The sequence below is a fragment of the Mobula hypostoma genome, chromosome 28 (assembly GCF_963921235.1).
Source record: "Mobula hypostoma chromosome 28, sMobHyp1.1, whole genome shotgun sequence".
Lineage (NCBI taxonomy): Eukaryota > Metazoa > Chordata > Chondrichthyes > Myliobatiformes > Myliobatidae > Mobula > Mobula hypostoma.
In genome coordinates this window covers 29515692-29534332 of record NC_086124.1, presented here as the reverse complement: position 1 = coordinate 29534332, position 18641 = coordinate 29515692, and the positions used below count along the sequence as shown (strand labels likewise).

General features: G+C 55.7%; 1 long non-coding RNA gene across 2 annotated transcripts; it reads left to right on the top strand.

Annotated features, from left to right (window-relative positions):
- Positions 1-4799: 4799 nt before the first annotated feature.
- On the top strand, positions 4800-18472 carry LOC134338708 (uncharacterized). Of its 2 annotated transcripts, none has more exons than XR_010016284.1 (4): positions 4800-5157; positions 6418-6449; positions 17369-17411; positions 18276-18472. It is a non-coding gene; the product is annotated as an uncharacterized LOC134338708 (long non-coding RNA). The 2 variants fall into 2 exon arrangements; XR_010016283.1 differs by having other exon boundaries at positions 17366-17411.
- Positions 18473-18641: the final 169 nt, after the last annotated feature.

Genomic DNA, 18641 nt, shown 5'->3' with positions numbered 1-18641 from the left:
TATCACCCCATCAGCCTCCCAAATGATCCCGAGTTCATCCAGTTCCAGCTCCTTAACACGGACTGTCGGAAGCTGCAGCGGGATGCACTTCTCGCAGTTGTCGTGGTCAGGGACACTGGAGGTCTCCCTGCCTTCCCACATCCCGCAAGGAGCAGCATTCCACTATCCTGCCTGGCATCTCTACTGTCCCAGCTGAGCAGATACAAAGAAAGGAAAGGGGGAAAAAAAAACTTAACCAAGAGCTTTTCTTTTCTTTCTCTGACTGAAGCCTCGAAGAGCTAAAGCCTGACGATCACCACTCCGACTCTGTCCACTCAGAAGACGGCCGCTGCGTTTGCCCCTGCCTTCCTGTAATTTGCTTTTGTTAATCAATCATAACTGCCGAATGGTGGCTGGTCAAAGCCCTTTATTGCTGTAGCGACTGCCGCCTTTTATCCTCGGGCAGCGGATCTGATTGGTTCCCTCTTCTCAAAACTTCCAATGTCCGGACTGGCTGCTGGTCAAAGCCGTGATACTCAATATTACTGAAATATTAAATACTTAACACATACACAGATACACACACCGACCCACTCACACACAAACTGACCCACCAATACACACAAACACACGGAGGTACACAAACTGACCCACCGATACACACAAACACACGGAGATACACAAACTGACCCAACAATACACGCAGATACACAGAGGTACACAAACTGACCCACTCATACACAAACTGACCCACCAATACACACACACACACACACAGAGGTACACAAACTGACCCACTCACACACAAACTGACCCACCGATACACAAACACATACACAGATACACACACCGACCCACTCACACACAAACTGACCCACCGATACACACAAACACACGGAGATACACAAACTGACCCCCGATACACACAAGCACACGGAGATACACAAACTGACCCAACAATACACACAGATACACAGAGGTACACAAACTGACCCACTCACACACAGATACACAAACTGACCCACTCACTCACAAACTGACCCACTGATACACAAACACACACACAAAACAATCGTACCTGACACAGACACGTGCACACACAGACACAATCACATATACATGTACTCTGACAGAGTACACTGACTGATAACACGCTATAACACACACACACACACGCATTTGAAAGTGTTACACAGTGATTCACAGACACACATGAGCACATATTGAATCACACTGTCTCCCACAGGATGTTCCCTCGGACCCTGTGGGAGACAAGTGCAGAAATTGCCAGGGCCTAGCAGCGATATTTAAATCATCCTTAGCGACAGGTGAAGTACCAGATGATTGGAGGATCCACTGTTTAAGAAAGGCTGCAAAAATAAACCAGGAAATTATAGGCCGGTGAGCCTGACATCCATAGTGGGAAAGTTATTAGAGGTAACCTAAGGGACCAAATATATCAGCATTTGGATGGACATGGACTGACTAGGGATAGGTAGCATGGCTTTATGATTGGTCCTGTCTAACCAATCTTATTGATTTTTTGAGGAAGTTACCAGGAAAGTTGATGAAGGCAAGGCAGTGGATGTTGTCCACATGGACCTCAGCAAGGTATTTGACAAGGTCCCGCGTGGGATGTTGGTCAAGAAGGTTCAGTCGCTCAGCACTCAGGGTGAGGTAGTAAATCGGATCAGACTCTGGCTTTGTGGGAGAAGTCAGAGAGTGGTAGTAGCTGGTGGCCTCTCTGACTGGAGGCCTGTGACTGGTGGTGTGCCACAGGGATTGCCACTGGGCCTTTGTTGTTGGTCATCTATGTCAATGGTCTGGATGATAATGTGGTTAACTGGATCAGCAAATTTGTGGATGACAGTGAGGAAGACTGTTAAAGATTGCAGTGGGATCTGGAACAATTGGAAAAATGGGCTGAAAAATATCAGAGTGGAATTTAATGCAGACTAGTGGGAGGTGTTGCACTTTGGGAGGGCCAGCCAGGGTAGGCCTTGCACGGTGAGCAGTAGGGTAGTGAGGAGTGTGGGAATACAGGCCCATAATTCATTGAAAATGGCATCACATGTAGATAGGGTCGTAAAGAAAGCTTTTGGCACATTGGCCTTCAGAAATGAAAGTATGGGATGTTATGTTGAAGTTGTTTAAGACATTGGTGAGGCCTAACTTGGTGAATATTGTGTGCAGTTTTGGTCACCTACCTACTGGAAAGATGTAAGTACGGTTGAAAGTCTGAGGCCTGGATCGGTCAGGTTCGACCACTGATGCTGTGTCCCAGCTGTTGAGAATACACAAGCCAGGGCTGTACAATATGGAGAGCAAGCTGTTGCCCGTGTAACAAGCTTCCCCTCTCCTCACAACTGATGAACCCAAAGGAACAGAACCCGATACAGCATCGCAGGAGTTGCCAGTCAGCGCAGGACTGCCGTAGGGACTCCAGCTCCAGATGTTTCCCTCGGGGTTCACTCCCGAAGCCTTCCCCGTGAGTGGGTACAGCCGCAGGGCAGCGGAGGTTTGAGATCAGAGTTTTCCTTCTCCTCGATGAGCTGCCAACCACGGCTGACGAGCCCCATCAGCCCGAAGCGACTGGTTTTAAGGCGCCAGTAACCTGACGTTGCCCCTTCTCCTGTCGTTAGAAATGATTCTGCTGGGCTCGGTAGCTAAGCCACACGTGAAGGCCAGGAGCTGGACTTGGTTGTCAGAGGCCATTTGAGGTGCACAGCATTGGGAGCATTTAATAGTAGTGGGTGCTTATCACCATTACCACTGCCGGCTACAACAGCCGAAGGAACCAAGGCTGAAAGAGTACAGAGAAAATTTACAAGGATGTTGCTGGGACTGCAGGAAAGATTGATTAGGTGAGGACTGTTTTCTATAGAATTTTGAAGACTGAGGTGAGATTTGATAGAGGTATGCAAAATTATGAGGGTAAATGCAAGCAGGCTTTTTCCACTGAGTTCAACTAGAGGTCGTGGGTTAAGGGTGAAAGGTGAAAAGTTGAAGGAGAACAAGAGGGGAAACTTCTTCACAAAGAGTGGGGAGAGTGTGGGACGAGCTACCAGTGCAAGTGGAGCACGTGAGCTCGATTTCAATGTTGAAGAAGTTTGGATAGGTACACGGATGGGAGGGTTGTGGAGGGCTGTGGTCCCGGTGCAGGTCGATGGGAGGAGGCAGTTTAAATGGTTTGGCATGGACTAGATGGGCCGAAAGGCCTGTTTCTGTGCTGTACTTTTCTATGACTGTACACAGACACACCGTCTCACATACCGACAGACACCCGCACAGACTGCACTGAGCACAGAGACACAGGCAGCCACAGACTGAGGTACGCAGGCAGAGACAGACACCGTCTCTGAGGCACGCAGACCCGCTCCCACACTGGTGACCTGGGTTTGATCACAACCTCCACAGCTGTCTGTGAGTGGAGTCCGTACGTCCCACCCGTGAACGTGCTGGTTTCCTCCCAGGCCACAACAACGTGCAGGGCAGGTAGGTTAGCTGGCCGAGTCAATCTCTCTCCGGTGTGTGGGGGAGTGGCAGAATCTAGGGGCGAGGGAAGCTGTAGAGGGGGCAGTGCAAATGGTAGAACACGGTCCCACCCGATGGTGATGGCTAGAACAGAGTTGATGGGCCAAAGGGCCTGCTTCCGTGATCGATGACTGCATGACATTTACTCACACAGTCACAGAGTTACATGGAGACAGGGAGGGGTGTGGGGAGGGAGAGGGGCAGGGAGACGGGAAGAGGGGGTGTCACAGAGAGGGGTGGTCAGGGAGAGAGGGTCAGAGGGAGATGGGGGGTCGGGGAGGTGGGGAGAGGAGGAAGTCACAGTGACAGGGGGTCAGGGAGGGGAGGGTCAGAGGGACAGGAGTCAGAGGGAGATGGGGGGGTCGGGGAGATGGGGGGGGTCAGGGAGAGGAGGAAGTCACAGTGACAGGGAGAGAGGGGGGTCAGGGAGAGGGGGAGAGGGGGGTCAGGGAGAGGGGGAGGGGGGAAGTCACAGTGACAGGGAGAGAGGGGGGGTCAGGGGGAGGAGGAAGTCAGTGACAGGGAGGGGGTCATGGAGGGGGAGGGGGGGTCAGGGAGGGGAGGATCAGAGGGAGTTGGGGGGTCGGGGAGAGGCGGGGTTGGGGAGATGGGGGGGTCAGGGACAGGAGGAGAGGGGGAAGTCACAGTGACAGGGAGGGGGGGTCAGGGAGGGGGGGTGAGGGGGAAGTCACAGTGACAGGGAGAGGGGGGGTGTCAGGGAGAGAAGGGGGTCAGAGAGAGGGGGGGTGAGGGAGAAGGGGTGAGGGAGAAGTCACAGTGACAGGGAGAGGGGGGTGTCAGGGAGAGAGGGGGGTCAGGGAGAGGGGGGTCAGAGAGAGGGGGGTCAGAGAGAGGGGGGTCAGAGAGAGGGGGGGTGATGGAGAGGGGGTGAGGGAGAAGGGCTGAGGGAGAAGTCACAGTGACAGGGAGAGGGGGGTGTCAGGGAGAGAGGGGGGTCAGGGAGAGGGGGGTCAGAGAGAGGGGGGTCAGAGAGAGGGGGGGTGATGGAGAGGGGGTGAGGGAGAAGGGCTGAGGGAGAAGTCACAGTGACAGGGAGAGGGGGGTGTCAGGGAGGGGAGGGTCAGAGGGACGGGGGTCTGAGGGAGATGGGGGGGGTCGGGGAGTTGAGGGAGATGGGGGTGGCCGGGGAGGGTCGGGGAGATGGGGAGGGGGTGGTCGGGTGACAGGGAAGGGGGGTGTCAGGGAGGGGAGAGTCAGGGGTGGATGGGGGAGGGGGAGGGGGAGGGGTGCAGGGGAAGGAGGGGCTATGGAGATGGGGAGGGGCATAAGGACAGAACGGTAACGCCTGCGAGCATCGGAACGGACAGCCATCAAACAACTACCCCCGCCCCTCCCCTTCGGCTGCCCGGTGAGGGAAGAGCGCTGACCCTGGGTTTAATGAACAAAGAGCTGGTTGTCAGCACCTCGCTGCTGACCAGGACACAGAGACAGTGCTGACACCACCAAAGGCTTTGTGAGGCCTGGACAGCACGCTGGGGATCTCTCCCTTCCAGAGCCTTCCCCTGTCCTCGGTGGGGAGGACATAAATTCCGGGCCAGCTCCCAGCGGCCGAATGCTAATGCAGAGACAGAGAGAGACGAGCAGCGTTGGGACACAGAGAGCTGAGAATGCCGGGGGCAAAAGGTAAGAGGCTGGGTGTGTGTGGTGAGAAAGGAGTTTTCAACGGTGGGAAAGAGACGGAATGCCTCTTTTAACATTCTGCCCCTCCCCGATGCTGTGACACCCTTCAGCCCCTACGCTGCTCGCCCTGTCTCTGTGACCCCCCTCCGTCCCTGTCTCTGTGACCCCCCTCCGTCCCTGTCTCTCTGACCCCCTCCGTCCCTGTCTCTCTGACCCCCTCCATCCCTGTCTGTGTGACCCCCTCGGTCCCTGTCTGTGTGACCCCCTCCATCCCTGTCTGTGTGACCCCCTCCGTCCCTGTCTATGTGACCCCCTCCGTCCCTGTCTGTGTGACCCCCCTCCATCCCTGTCTGTGTGACCCCCTCCATCCCTGTCTCTGTGATGCCCTCCCACTCTGTGATCCTTACCCTATCTACATGAACCCCCTCCCTCCCCTACACCACACTCCATCTATGTGATGCCCTCTCTCTCCATGACCCCCTCCTTCCCCTATACCTCTCCCCGTGACCCCCTTTTCCCCTCCCCATCTCTGTGAAACCCTTCCTCCCCTACAACCCTCCCCATCTCTGTGGCCCCCTCTCTCCCCCATCATCCCTGTCTCCATGACCGTAGCTGCGATCACTTCCCTCCCCCAAACTCTATGACTCCCCCATTAACCACTATACAACCCCGTCTCTGTACTCCCTCCCTCCCCTACACCTTTCCCCATCTGTGAGCCCCCACTCTCTCCTTATCTGTGAGAACCTCTCTCCCCTCCACACCTACCAACCCCTATCCCTGTCTCCATGACCCCCTCCCTCCCCTGCACCATCCCATTCCCTACTGACATCCACACCCCTCCCTTTCTCTGTGACTCTTTCCCTCCCCTATACCCTTCCTTGTCTCTGCGAGCCCCACACCGATCCCTACACCCCTCTGTATCTTTGACCCCCTCCCTCCCCTATACCTTTCCCCTTATCTATGAAAACCTCCCTCTCCTGCACCCTTCCGTCCCTGTGACCCTCTCCTCCCGTACATCCCTCCTTGTCTGTGACCGGCTCACTGAATCCTACACCTCCTCCTCGACACCCCTCCGGCCCGTGCTGAGGGGTAGTGTTTCTACCGTTGAGCCAGTGTGGGATTGAGGGAAAGATCAGACAGGAATATGCTCACCAGCAGGGCAGGCAGGTGAAACTGAATGGCCCCCATCTGTTCCTGTTCACGGTGAGCACACAGGGGTCTGCATCCAGGCCATCGATGACTCTGTCTGTCTGTCCCTTACAGGTAGCAAGTCTGACAAGAAGTCATCCACTAAGGTAAGTGGTGAGTCAGAAACTCTGACATTCTCCAGGGACGTCCTGTGTGTGGGAAAATGCTGTTCTGGGTCACAGAAAGAGGACTCAGTGTAGCAGCGTTCAAGGGAAGAATAGTGGGATGGGGTGGAGGGAGATTCACTCTGTGTCTGACCCTGGGAGTGTGTGATGGGACGGTGTGGAGGGAGATTCACTCTGTGTCTGACCCTGGGAGTGTGTGATGGGACGGTGTGGAGGGAGTTTCACTCTGTGTCTGACCCCGGTAGTGTGTGATGGGACGGTGTGGAGGGAGTTTCACTCTGTGTCTGACCCCGGCCGTGTGTGATGGGACGGTGTGGAGGGGGTTTCACTTTTTTTTATATGAAGATACACCTATTACAGATTGAAACCACTACACTATTGTACGGTCAACATTACAAAAGAGCAGACAAATTTTAAGCCATATACATTAAATTAATACATTCCCATTCTCATAAAGGTTGGTATTTAATCCCTGTGGTGCCCAACAATCCTGAAAACTTTTCATGTTCGTGGGTACTGCATGTTTTTTTCGATAGCTAACCGGCCACTACGTACCCCCAAAACACTGCCAGTCAGAACCCTCTGCTGCCCGTCTGCAGGACCCGCGGATATCTATCTTTGCCAGCCTCAGGAGCAAGTCAGCTCTTCACCCTCCTCTCTCCCCGCCCCTGTCCTTACAGGATGACCAAATATGAAGAGGGTGACGCTAAAATGCAGCCTCCTCAGATATACGAAGCGGGGCTGCAGCCTTGCACACTCCGTGCACTATGGTTCATGATCTCTTCCAGCCCACAGAGGCGACAGGAGGCTGGGAGATCCGTATACAAACTGAGAGACTCATTGTGGAGCACTGCTCTATACAGCCTCCACAAAGCAGCACAGCTGACGCCCGCCAGAGCCCCTCCGGAGAAAGTACATGCCAACTGGGAGGGCGCTTGGCCTGCAGGAACCTCTGCGGGGTCCTGAGGCCAGAGAGCTGCCAACACACCAGCAACGGTCTGCCATTGTCCATTTAAGACTGCCCCAGAGACCTGGTGCTTCCTGTTACCCCAGAAATCCACCAGCTCCCTCTGTCTGTGTCCTTGCAGCAATGGCGCTGGGTGGGGCCTGGGTGACCATCTGCTCCCACAACATGGAGGCCACCAGCTGGCTTTGACCACCACCCTGCCTTGATAGGAAAGTACCCTGAGAAGGCCTGACCAGCACCCCAGCCAGGCCACGACTCTCATTCTCAGGTCCTGCAAGTTTGCCAGCCAGACCGTATGACATAGGAGCAGAATTAGGCCATTCAGCCCATCGAGTCTGCTCCATCATGGCGGATCCTGGATCCCACTCGACCGCATACACCCACCTTCTCGCCATATCCTTTGATGCCCTGACCGATCAGGAAACGATCAACTTCCGCCTTAAACATATGCACGGACCTGGCCTCCACCGCAGTCTGTGGCAGAGCATTCCGCAGATTTACTACTCTCTAGCCAAAAAAATTCCTTCTTACCTCTGTTTTAAAGGGTTGCCCCTCAATTTTGAGGCTGTGCCCTCTAGTTTTGGATACCCTCACCATAGGAAACATCCTCTCCACACCCACCCCATCTCATCCTTTCAACTGTCTCCCCAGAAGGACTCAGGTAGGTAGACTCCCAGGTAAAGGACCTCCACTCAAAAGGCCTCACCTCCTCCGGAAAGGAGTCCACTTGCTGCTGACCGACTAAGAGTCCAGAACATTTCACCCAGGTAACCATAGGGGAGGACACGACCGAGCAAACCTCCTGGCACTCGCGCATCCTCCGCAGGTCACCACGATCTGTCACCATCAGAAGCATGCCATCAGCCTAGGCCAAGACGACAAACTCCATGTCTGGTTCACGCAGAACCAGATCAGTCAACCTCTTCTGAAGACACAGCATTGGCTCTACACAGATGTTGGACAGGGGGCACCCCTGACATACTCTTCGTCGAAAGGGGATTGCCTCCGTCAACAATCCACTGACCTTGACTAGGCACTCTGCGATAGAGTACAAGAGCCAAACCGGGGCTACAAATGCCTGCAGAGTGCCCACCAGGAAACAGTGGTCTAACGGGTCCAATGCCTTCTCCTGGTCAGAGAGAGAGAACTACTGCTGGGGACCCAGTCTCCTGGAGCAGGTGGACTCAGGTCTGGGACTAGATGGACATTGTCCTGAATGGACCGGCCCAGCACTGAGTAGGATTGGTCGGGATGCATCCCTTGTCCCAACACAGGGCCAAGATGGTTCATGATTTACAGGCCTACTTGATCATTGTGTCCAGGGCAGGGCCTGAAAGGGTCTGTAACTGTCAAAGAGAGATGGCTCAAGCTTCAAGGGACCGACACCCAGGTGAGATTCCTTGTCCTACGTCTGAAGAGCATCTCCACTGAGCGGAGGTGGGTTTCGGCTGGAATCACCCCACACACCCGACGAGGCAGGGCAGGGGTGAGCCACTCCCTCAGCCAGGACACCACCCTCCACCAGCCGGAGGCAACCCTGATAGAAGCCGGATTGTATCTGCAGAGCTGCCCAGCTGATGCCCGCTGGGGGTGGCCACTTCTCTTTGCGAGGACAGTAGCCCCTCCAGGTAAGGTTGCGTCGCCAACGCATGCCATCTGGGAGTGCAGGGATCTCTGCAGGGTCCTGAGGCAAAGAGCTGCCGACTGTGCACGGATACACCCCGACAACTGCTCGCCCTCTCCAATCAGACTCGGGACCGCTGCAGACACCCAGTGTTGTCCGTTGCCCACTATCTTCCTCTGCATTTTGGAAAACATTTATTACGACAGAATACGACCCTGGGATCCACCTTCCCCACAAACAGCCGCAGAACAAAGAAAACACCTTGGAAGTCGTTCAAGGAAAAACATCAAACCGCTCCTCCCACCCCCGACGCGCAAAATAAAACAAATCGTATAAACAGCAAAAGAATGGGTGAAAAAACACAGAATATAAAAAGAGAAAATCGAAAGAGTCCAGGCACATTCAGTCTAGTTCAATCTAGCTCGGTGTTGTCACCTGCAGGCCACCCTGATCAAAAATCGCCCAAAATAGCAACAAAAAGGTGACCAGAAACCAGAAACACCTCATAACATGAACTAGTCCAATCCACAAACTGCGTTGATTAAACCTTGCCCAAGTCCCAGAAACCCTGCACCACCCTCTGACAGCATCGAGAGAGAGAGAGACCGCCACACGCAGACACCTTCCTCCAGCAGCAGTCAGTGATGTCTTCGCGGTGAAAGTAGCGTGGGGGGGTCAAGGTGACCAGAACGCAGAGGACACCTGTTGGCTGATGACCACCACCTGTCTCGCCAGGAGAGTGCCCTGACCAGCGTCCCAAGCGGGCCATGATCTTCGTCTCTAGATCCTGCCAGCTCTGTCAAGAAGGACTACGGTAGACTCCCTGGTAGAGGAGATATTCAGAAGGTCCCGTCTCCCCCTAGCAGGGACTCATTAAGAATCCAGAACATTTCACCCAGTTGATCCTGGCTACCAGGAAAACCTCCTGGCACCTGTAGATTCGTCACAGGACACTGGGATCTGCCACCACCAGGAGCACGTCCACATCCGGCTCACACAGCACCAGACCTGTCAGCCTGCTCCGTAGAAGATACAGGAATGGTTTGATGAAGATGATATACAACAGTGCGGACAAGGGCATCCCTGATTTCCTCCTCTTCGAAGGGGAGTGGGTGCCCTCAACAATCCATTGACTTCCATGAGGCACCCTGCGGCAGAGTATGAGAGCCGAACTCAGGCTAAAAAGTGTGGTCTGAGCCCAAATGCGTGCGGCGTGCCCACCAGGATACTGGTCTACCCAGTCAAACGCCTTCTCCTGGTCAAGAGAGAGAAACATTGCTGGAGATCCAGTCTCCTGGAGCAGGTAGATCCAGTCCTGGACTACATGGACATGCTTCTGAATGGAGAAGTCTAGGACCATGTAGGATTCATCAGGATGGATCACCTGCCCCAACACTGAACCAAGATAGTTGAGCATTGCCCAGAAGATCATGCACTAGAGACAGACCAGACCAGTTCTTTAACAGTCTGACATTTTCTTGGGCAACAGGACCACAACAGCTCTCTGGCATGAAAGGGGCATCTCCCCGGTTGCTAGGCTTTCTCCTAGTCATTGCCCAGGGCATCCTAGAAAGCCTGAAGAATGGTATGACTTGCTAGGGCATTTGCCCCTCTGAAGTTGTTGAAGGGTTGTGGACGGGTCAGGGTAGCATCCAGCCACTGCACGACCATCGACAAATCCTCATTGTATGTGTCCGCACTTAATGGGTCTGACAAGAACAAGGACGTGTAGAAAATGTGGTCTTCTTTGTAGATTCCATCAGGATCCATGATGGAGGAACCATCAACAGCTAATATCTCCACTACTTTCTTCTGGACTCCCCACCACTTCTCCAATGAATAGAAGGGTGAGCCATGGTCCAAATCCTGCAGTTTGGATCTGTGACTTCACATTTGTGCCTCAGGACCACTGAAGCTGCAGATTTCTCAGCACATCCTCCTCCTCCTGGTTTTCCCGCCAGCACTGTTGGTCCCCAGTAGTCACACAGGAGTCTGTCAGGCAACTCTCTTTCAAGCCGTTCAATCTCTGAGCTTTGGCTCTTCATTGACCCCCTAGTGGACTCCTGATATGGAAATCAGGTGTGAGCCCCACCATTGCCGCAGGGAAGAGAAATCCTCCCGTCCGTCTCTCCCTCAAGGTGACCCAGAATCAGCTGTCTTCCAGCAGCTGATTGCTAAAGTGCTGGGGCCCAGATCCTACAGAGCGAACTCCATCCACACAAGGTGCTGGTCTGATCACGACACCAGCTGCCTGCAGGACACTGACACACAGGAGATGAGCCCCCGAGGAATGTAGAGGCAGTTTAAGCAGAAACCTCCCACTCTATACCTTCTCAAGAAGGTGCGAGAGTCAGGATGAAGATTCTGGCAGATGTCCACCAAGTCGAAGGAGCCCACTGGCTCCCTGAACTTCTTTGCCGATGCTGGTTCTCGCTGGAGATCAGACTGGCCCTCCACCTCGAGGGTCCAGTTGAAATCTCCCGAGGATGACGCAGTCCCCAGGGTCGATGGACTGCAGAGAGTGGACAGCTGATGGAATAGGTGTGTCTGCAACACCCCATGCCTCAGGGCCAACACGTTGATGAAGTGCAGTGGTACACCATGCTGGCACATGGCCAGGAACGATATGTCATGGACTTTTATGGCTTACAGCTGGAAAGTTGGGGCAACAAGGTCACCACCCTTCAGCCGATGCTTTGCACCCTCAGAGGTGAGAGTGCATTATTTGATCTCCATGATGGGTATCATGGGAGGCGTGAGGAAGTCTAACAAATGAGTCATCCTCCACCCCGTCATTACACCAAGTCCCAATCTTCCTCCCTGTGTAAACCACACTGCGCAGCGGGGAACCTGCTGGCTTCACATTTCCCTCTGCCCTACCCCCAGAACAACGGAAGGATCACCCCCAGGAATTCCCTGTTGATGGGGTCGACATGGTGAGAATATCCCTCACCTTAGGAGCCAGGCCCAATGTGGACCCTGACATCTCCAAATCCCAAGTGTACCTGCCTCTTAAGGAGACACTGACTAATAAGGCCAGGGTGGACAGCTCCAGGGCCATATCAGTTATCAGACCAGGGACAACGCCGTGTTCACCAATATATTCCCATACACACACCCCATCCACCACAGGGCTTGAGGCTGCATCTGGGAGTTCAGGATCACCCACCGCAATTCTGGCCGCCTCTGATGACACCCCAACATCTACACACTCTCTCCTATTGGGAGAGAAGAGCGTTTAGGTACAGGAACCACTGATGCAGCAGCACCCTCTGCTTCCGTTACCCTGACCACCCACGCTCTTCCCTCAGTCTCCCAGTGATATTCAAAGCAAGCCAGCTTCTCGGTACGAGGCACCAGGGTGCACGTGAGCTCTCTTGCACCCAGCAAGGTAGAAGATTAACCTTCCGTGGCTGGGGCAGTCGGAAGGTGCTCAGAACTTTTTGGCGTGGCTCGGTCGGTCTCAAAGTCAATTCCCAGGCTACAAAAGACCAAGACATCTAAACCACTTTGACCAAGAAATACAAGGCAGGAGGAACAGGTGCTATTAGTGAGGGAATCACAGTGTTTCTCTCCCTTCTCTCAGAGCAATATGGCTTTCTGGTAAGTTGTCAGCAGCCAGTTAGTGGCAACCAACAAACACAGTGCTTCCACACTAAACCACTCACTCACTCGGATATTCAGGAGACTGTCCATACTTCCAAGCTATCTTACAAACTTTATAAAGCAGTTTCCCCCGATTTGTCCCAGCTGTTAAAACAGCAACACACTGTGTCTGACCCCGGGAGTGTGTGATGGGACAGTGTGGAGGGAGATTCACTCTGTGTCTGACCCCGGGAGTGTGTGATGGGACGGTGTGGAGGGAGCTTCACTCTGTGTCTGACCCCGGGAGTGTGTGATGGGATGGTGTGGAGGGAGCTTCACTCTGTGTCTGACCCCGGGAGTGAGTGATGGGATGGTGTGGAGGGAGCTTCACTCTGTGTCTGACCCCGGGAGTGAGTGATGGGATGGTGTGGAGGGAGCTTCACTCTGTGTCTGACCCCGGGAGTGTGTGATGGGACGGTGTGGAGGGAGCTTCACTCTGTGTCTGACCCCGGGAGTGTGTGATGGGACGGTGTGGAGGGAGCTTCACTCTGTGTCTGACCCCGGGAGTGTGTGATGGGACCGTGTGGAGGGAGCTTCACTCTGTGTCTGACCCCAGGAGTGAGTGATGGGATGGTGTGGAGGGAGCTTCACTCTGTGTCTGACCCCGGGAGTGTGTGATGGGACGGTGTGGAGGGAGCTTCACTCTGTGTCTGACCCCGGGAGTGTGTGATGGGACGGTGTGGAGGGAGATTCACTCTGTGTCTGACCCCGGGAGTGTTTGATGGGATGGTGTGGAGGGAGCTTCACTCTGTGTCTGACCCCGGGAGTGTGTGATGGGACGGTGTGGAGGGAGCTTCACTCTGTGTCTGACCCCGGGAGTGAGTGATGGGATGGTGTGGAGGGAGCTTCACTCTGTGTCTGACCCCGGGAGTGTGTGATGGGACGGTGTGGAGGGAGCTTCACTCTATGTCTGACCCCGGGAGTGTGTGATGGGATGGTGTGGAGGGAGCTTCACTCTGTCTGACCCCGGGAGTGAGTGATGGGATGGTGTGGAGGGAGCTTCACTCTGTGTCTGACCCCGGGAGTGTGTGATGGGACGGTGTGGAGGGAGCTTCACTCTGTGTCTGACCCTGGGAGTGTGTGATGGGACGGTGTGGAGGGAGCTTCACTCTGTGTCTGACCCCAGGAGTGTGTGATGGGACGGTGTGGATGGAGTTTCACCCTGTGTCTGACCCCAGGAGTGAGTGATGGGATGGTGTGGAAGGAGCTTCACTCTGTGTCTGACCCCGGGAGTGAGTGATGGGACGGTGTGGAGGGAGCTTCACTCTGTGTCTGACCCCGGGAGTGTGTGATGGGACGGTGTGGAGGGAGCTTCACTCTGTGTCTGACCCCGGGAGTGTGTGATGGGACGGTGTGGAGGGAGCTTCACTCTGTGTCTGACCCCGGGAGTGTGTGATGGGACGGTGTGGAGGGAGCTTCACTCTGTGTCTGACCCCGGGAGTGAGTGATGGGACGGTGTGGAGGGAGCTTCACTCTGTGTCTGACCCCGGGAGTGTGTGATGGGACGGTGTGGAGGGAGCTTCACTCTGTGTCTGACCCCGGGAGTGTGTGATGGGACGGTGTGGAGGGAGCTTCACTCTATGTCTGACCCCGGGAGTGTGTGATGGGATGGTGTGGAGGGAGCTTCACTCTGTGTCTGACCCCGGGAGTGAGTGATGGGATGGTGTGGAGGGAGCTTCACTCTGTGTCTGACCCCGGGAGTGTGTGATGGGACGGTGTGGAGGGAGCTTCACTCTGTGTCTGACCCCGGGAGTGTGTGATGGGACGGTGTGGAGGGAGCTTCACTCTGTGTCTGACCCCGGGAGTGTGTGATGGGACGGTGTGGAGGGAGCTTCACTCTGTGTCTGACCCCGGGAGTGTGTGATGGGACGGTGTGGAGGGAGCTTCACTCTGTGTCTGACCCCGGGAGTGAGTGATGGGATGGTGTGGAGGGAGCTTCACTCTGTGTCTGACCCCGGGAGTGTGTGATGCGACGGTGTGGAGGGAGCTTCACTCTATGTCTGACCCCGGGAGTGTGTGATGGGATGGTGTGGAGGGAGCTTCACTCTGTCTGACCCCGGGAGTGAGTGATGGGATGGTGTGGAGGGAGCTTCACTCTGTGTCTGACCCCGGGAGTGTGTGATGGGACGGTGTGGAGGGAGCTTCACTCTGTGTCTGACCCTGGGAGTGTGTGATGGGACGGTGTGGAGGGAGCTTCACTCTGTGTCTGACCCCAGGAGTGTGTGATGGGACGGTGTGGATGGAGTTTCACCCTGTGTCTGACCCCAGGAGTGAGTGATGGGATGGTGTGGAAGGAGCTTCACTCTGTGTCTGACCCCGGGAGTGAGTGATGGGACGGTGTGGAGGGAGCTTCACTCTGTGTCTGACCCCGGGAGTGTGTGATGGGACGGTGTGGAGGGAGCTTCACTCTGTGTCTGACCCCGGGAGTGTGTGATGGGACGGTGTGGAGGGAGCTTCACTCTGTGTCTGACCCCGGGAGTGTGTGATGGGACGGTGTGGAGGGAGCTTCACTCTATGTCTGACCCCGGGAGTGTGTGATGGGACGGTGTGGAGGGAGCTTCACTCTGTGTCTGACCCCGGGAGTGAGTGATGGGATGGTGTGGAGGGAGCTTCACTCTGTGTCTGACCCCGGGAGTGTGTGATGGGACGGTGTGGAGGGAGCTTCACTCTGTGTCTGACCCCGGGAGTGTGTGATGGGACGGTATGGAGGGAGCTTCACGCTGTGTCTGTCCCCGGGAGTGTGTGATGGGACGGTGTGGAGGGAGCTTCACTCTGTGTCTGACCCCAGGAGTGTGTGATGGGACGGTGTGGATGGAGTTTCACACTGTGTCTGACCCCAGGAGTGAGTGATGGGATGGTGTGGAGGGAGCTTCACTCTGTGTCTGACCCCGGGAGTGAGTGATGGGACGGTGTGGAGGGAGCTTCACTCTGTGTCTGACCCCGGGAGTGTGTGATGGGACGGTGTGGAGGGAGCTTCACTCTGTGTCTGACCCCGGGAGTGTGTGATGGGACGGTGTGGAGGGAGCTTCACTCTGTGTCTGACCCCGGGAGTGTGTGATGGGACGGTGTGGAGGGAGCTTCACTCTGTGTCTGACCCCGGGAGTGAGTGATGGGACGGTGTGGAGGGAGCTTCACTCTGTGTCTGACCCCGGGAGTGTGTGATGGGACGGTGTGGAGGGAGCTTCACTCTGTGTCTGACCCCGGGAGTGTGTGATGGGACGGTGTGGAGGGAGCTTCACTCTATGTCTGACCCCGGGAGTGTGTGATGGGACGGTGTGGAGGGAGCTTCACTCTGTGTCTGACCCCGGGAGTGAGTGATGGGATGGTGTGGAGGGAGCTTCACTCTGTGTCTGACCCCGGGAGTGTGTGATGGGACGGTGTGGAGGGAGCTTCACTCTGTGTCTGACCCCGGGAGTGTGTGATGGGACGGTGTGGAGGGAGCTTCACTCTGTGTCTGACCCCAGGAGTGTGTGATGGGACGGTGTGGATGGAGTTTCACCCTGTGTCTGACCCCAGGAGTGAGTGATGGGATGGTGTGGAGGGAGCTTCACTCTGTGTCTGACCCCGGGAGTGAGTGATGGGACGGTGTGGAGGGAGCTTCACTCTGTGTCTGACCCCGGGAGTGTGTGATGGGACGGTGTGGAGGGAGCTTCACTCTGTGTCTGACCCCGGGAGTGTGTGATGGGACGGTGTGGAGGGAGCTTCACTCTGTGTCTGACCCCGGGAGTGTGTGATGGGACGGTGTGGAGGGAGCTTCACTCTGTGTCTGACCCCGGGAGTGAGTGATGGGATGGTGTGGAGGGAGCTTCACTCTGTGTCTGACCCCGGGAGTGTGTGATGGGACGGTGTGGAGGGAGCTTCACTCTGTGTCTGACCCCGGGAGTGTGTGATGGGACGGTGTGGAGGGAGCTTCACTCTGTGTCTGACCCCAGGAGTGTGTGATGGGACGGTGTGGATGGAGTTTCACCCTGTGTCTGACCCCAGGAGTGTGTGATGGGACGGTGTGGAGGGTGCTTCACTCTGTGTCTGACCAAGGCAGTGTCTTCAAAGGCTCCCAACATAAAAAGGTTTTGGGAAATTGGATGGGTCTAAGTGGGACAGGGGTGTGGATGTGATGGGAGATGGCCACAGTTCTAGAGGGGGTAGCATCCTATCCACTGGAGGGATTCCGCAGGTCAAGCGGCACGTGTGGAATGGCAGACATGGTGGGATTCAGAGCCTCGACAGTTCCTCTCCCCTCCCACAGGCGCTGCTTGGACCCCCGAGCTTCTCTAGGGGTGGTGTGTTGCTCTGGATTCCAGCAACAGATCACCGCAGTGTGTGGTCACTGGCACGGTAGCATGATGGTTAGCACATCAGTTTACAGTACCGGAGACCTGGGTTCGATTCCTGCCACTGTAAGGAGTTTGTACGACCTCTCTCTGACTGTGTGGGTTTCCTCCGGGTGCTCAGGTCTCCTCCTACAGTCCAAAAACATTGGCTGGTAGGTAAATTGGCCCGTTATAAGGCTATGGTCAGATCAGGGTTTTCTGTGCAGTGTGGCTTGAAGGGCCTATTCAATAAATAAAATAAACTCTTGGGTGGCCCCCACGGAGGTGGGCATTCAGTCCGTCCGGCATGTTGTTTACTGATAGTCCGACCCAGCTCACGTCCCTCTCTCAGCAGGTTCCGAAGGAGTCCAAGAAAGGAGAAGACAAGAAACAAGGAGGTAATTAATGGTCGGAGGGCAGGGTGGCTGTCATTAGGTTGGGGTGGTCTTGTCCGGTGCTCCTTGAACCTGCTTTACCTAATCTTCCTCCCTGCCTGATGCCGTCTCCACTTGCCATACACACCCCCTCCATCTTCCATGAAGTAGTCAACTGCCCCTCCCTTCACCAAACCCCCACACCCCATCAGAATCCACACCCACACTCCCCTCCATCTTTGCTGAAATAGTCAACTGGCCAAATCCCCACTCCCTGTCGGAATCCACACACACACTCCCACCGATCACCTCCTCGCTCAACAAATCACCCTTCCCCACCCAATCTCCCCCCTCCCCATAGACCCTCCCTCAATCACCCCACTGATCACCCACCCCTCCACAGCTCCCTACCTCAACAAATCCCAGCTCCTCCCTCAGTTAATCGCCCCCTCCCACAGCCTTTCGCGCGTCAAATCCCCCTCCCCCAAGGAATACCCGTCACCCGCAGCCCCTCCCTCACTCAAAGCCCTCTCACAGTGCACATTCCTGTGAGTTTTACCAGTGCGCACCCATGCCCCTCCACCACTCCCTCAGGTGCGCACTCCGGGGTTCTGGGGGGGTGGGGGCGGCCGGGACCACGGGTGCGAAGCCGCGTTCTTGGTCCTGACGTCACCCACCCGGACGACGTGCGGGAAGCCGCGTTCTGGGTCCCGTCACCTGCCCGGACACGGACCACGTATGCGAAGTCGCGTTCTGGGTCCCGACGTCAGCCGCCCGGACACGGACCACGTGCGCGAAGCCGCGTTCTGGGTCCCGACGTCACCTGCCCGGACCACGTACTCAATGACGCGGGACTAACGCTGCCGCCTCCCTTCCTCCCGAGGGCAGGGCAGCCAAAGGCCGAGGGGCAGTGAGCTGCGCGACTTGCTGAAGATGGCTCTGGCCGTCCTGCTGGGCTCCTGCATCGGCTCCCGCAAGCGGAGACCCTCGGGCTAACCAGGCCCCTGCACCGGACGGGGGCCGCTGGACAACTGCCGCTCCAATAAAGTCGACTTGAATAACCCTGTTGTCGAGAGTTCATTCACCCAGGGTCTCTGGGATCGGGGTGGGGAGGGTTCGATTACCAACACAGTGACAGGACGGGGTCTATGTGAATATACACACTCACAACATGATGGGATGGAGTCTGTGTCTGTGACTCCCCCACCCTCACAGTGACAGGACAGGGTCTATGTGAAACCACACACACACACA